The sequence below is a fragment of the Phoenix dactylifera genome, unplaced genomic scaffold (genome assembly GCF_009389715.1).
Source record: "Phoenix dactylifera cultivar Barhee BC4 unplaced genomic scaffold, palm_55x_up_171113_PBpolish2nd_filt_p 000188F, whole genome shotgun sequence".
In the NCBI taxonomy this organism is placed as follows: Eukaryota; Viridiplantae; Streptophyta; class Magnoliopsida; order Arecales; family Arecaceae; genus Phoenix; species Phoenix dactylifera.
The window spans coordinates 517,747-520,901 of NW_024067715.1; the positions used below are offsets into that span (position 1 = coordinate 517,747).

Sequence of the window (3,155 nt, forward strand, 5' to 3'; positions counted from 1 at the left end):
TTGCATATAGTATAAAGCATTTGCATAAAATAATCTAAGGGCTGAACCCATTAACAAGATAAGGTCGGGATTTCATTACTCGTCCTTAGCCCAAAAATCATCCAAGTGCATAAATATCCTAAGCCTAATTAAAATCAACTAGACGTTGGCCCCTAAGGATAATCGAGCTCAATAGGACGAAGACCACTGAAAGTTGCACCAATTTCGCTCTATGACCCCGGTCGATGTCTAGGCAAGCTTTGTCCCTTTAAGTGATTAAAGGGAGACAGTTTCTGTTCGAGGAAAGTGGGTTTTAAGTGGGACCTTTGCTATACGCATCGTGACCCCTCCACTTACCTGGGAGCTTACCTGGTCGACTAGGTTATTAGACCGGATTGGAGGCTTAAGTGTACTCTTCAACCCAGTTAGGAGCTGTCTAGAATTTTTAGGAAAACCTTAGAAATTGTTGGGTGATGCATGTTTTAATTAAACTTTTGTTTTGCTGTATTAGGGTGTTTGTGTAAAAAAATAATAATAATAATAATAATAAAATAAAATAAAAAATAATAAAAAAAAACTTAGTATATGCGGTTGTGGCAAAGAGATAAAACGAATAGATTATTTCGAGTTGAATCAAAAGATAAAAATTTAATTATTCAAAATTCAAATAATCAAATGGAAGATAATGGTAGTAATCAGGGAGATAATGAATTTCAGGATGACTTACCTATTAGAACGCTTCGTGATTATCTACAACCCGCTAGGACCAGTACCCCATCCTGTATGGTTATTCCTACTGCTGCGGGAGCTTTTGACATGAAACCAGGAATAATCCAATTACTTCCAAAGTTTCACGGACTTGATTCTGAAAGTCCCTATTTGCATCTGAAAGAATTTGATGAAGTATGTTCAACACTTCATTTCAATGATGTCACTGAAGAGGTAGTTAAGCTTAAGTTATTTCCTTTTTCTTTAAAGGAAAAAGCTAAGTCATGGTTACACTCCTTAAGGCCTAGGACCATAGCTACCTGGCAAGAAATGACAAGAGAATTTTTAAAGAAATTCTTCCCAACACATAAAACAAACACACTTAGAAGAAATATCATGAACTTTGCACAAAAAGATGGAGAAACATTTTTTCAGTGTTGGGAAAGATTTAAGGACCTTCTCCTTGCTTGCCCACATCATGGATACGAAATTTGGAGAATCATCAGTTTCTTTTATGATGGTTTGACCTCCAATATGAGACAATTTGTGGAAATGATGTGTAATGGTGAATTTATGAATAAGGAACCAGAGGAAGCCTGGGACTATTTTGATCTGTTGGCAGAAAATGCACAGGCCTGGGATACAACAGATAAGAACGAGAAACCTCAAAAATCGACTAATACTAAAGGAGGAATGTATCATGTTAAAGAAGAAAATGATGTAAATTTAAAGATTGCTAATCTAACTAGGAAGGTTGAAGCCATTGAATTAAGCAGAGCCAATACAGGAAAGACACCTACTATAGATGAAAGTATTTGTGAAATCTGTGAGAGTAATGCACACTTAACCAAGGATTGTCCTACAATCCCCGCCTTCCAAGAAGTGTTGCATGATCAAGCGAATTTCACAAATGCTTATAAGAGACCATTTCCTGAAACATATAATCCTAGTTGGCGAAACCATCCTAATTTTAGTTGGAGACATGGACCCACTGCCAATGAATCTCAAGGGAATTCCATACCCTATGTGCCACCCTATAAGAGATCTCTTGAGGATACTTTGCAGGCATTCATGCAAGGGCAGACCCAGATATATCAGAATACCATGCAGTCACTTCAAGAACTTAAAAATTCTGTAGGTAGAATTGAGGCTCAACTCAATGTTAGGGAAAAAGGGACATTTCCAGCCCAACCTCAATCTAACCCAAAGGGTCAACATGAGGTCCATGAAGCAAGTTCATCCCAACCTAAATTTGAACAAGTTAAGTCTGTTACAACCCTTCGGAGTGGAAAAATAATTAACAAAGAAATTCCAACAAAAGATGACAAACCTAAAAAATCTATTGAAAAGAATGATGAAGATGATAATGAACAAAATGATCCAATACTGCATCACAAGATAGTTGCTCCATTTCCTCAGCGCTTGCTTGCAGCTAAAAAGGGAATACCTGATCAAGAAATTCTGGAAATCTTTAAACAAGTAAAGATTAACATTCCTCTATTAGATGCCATTAAGCAGATCCCATCTTATGCCAAATTTTTAAAAGATCTGTATACTATAAAGCGAAAACTTTACGTACAAAAGAAAGCTTTTCTAACTGAACAGGTGAGTGCTATTCTCAAACACAACACCCCACCTAAATATAAAGATCCTGGTTGTCCTACCATATCTTGCATCATAGGAAACTTCAGGATACAACGAGCCCTTCTGGATTTAGGTGCTAGTGTTAACTTACTGCCCTATTCAGTTTATGAACAGTTAGGACTTGGTGAATTAAAACCCACCAAGGTTACTCTCCAACTTGCCGATCGATCTATAAAGATACCAAGAGGAATAGTCGAGGATGTACTTGTCCAAGTTGATAAATTTTATTTTTCAGTCGACTTCATAGTATTAGATATCCAGCCTGTCATGAATTGTACCACTCCAATACCTGTCATTCTAGGCCGCCCATTTCTAGCTACTTCCAATGCTTTAATCAACTGTCGAAATGGAATAATGAAAATGTCATTCGGGAATATGACTATAGATTTTAATATATTTAACATTTGTAAACAACCCGATAATGACAATGAAAATGATGAAATTCATGGAGTTAATCTGATCGACTCCATTGTAGAAGATGTTCTTGTCCCATCTCTTTCTTCTGATCCTTTAGAAACATGCCTAACTCATTTCGGAAATACAGATATCAATCAAAACTTTAGAGAAATCAGTGCTATATTAGATTCAGCTCCTTTGTTGGATACAGATAGGTGAAAATCTCGTTTTGAAGAATTGCCTACACGCAACAATAGTCCTCTACCATCTAGTGTTCAAGCACCTAAACTTGAGCTAAAGCCTTTGCCATCTGAGCTCAAGTACGCATACCTTGGTCAAGAAGAGACCTTTCCTGTGATCATATCATCCCAACTCGAACAAAATCAGGAATTAAAATTATTAGAAATTCTCAAAGAGCATAAGGGAGC

At 36.8% G+C, this 3,155-nt stretch overlaps 1 non-coding gene across 1 annotated transcript; it reads right to left on the bottom strand.

Annotated features, from left to right (window-relative positions):
* Positions 1-1,065: 1,065 nt before the first annotated feature.
* Positions 1,066-1,172, bottom strand: LOC120105090. Its single transcript, XR_005507484.1, has one exon. It is a non-coding gene; the product is annotated as a small nucleolar RNA R71 (small nucleolar RNA).
* Positions 1,173-3,155: the final 1,983 nt, after the last annotated feature.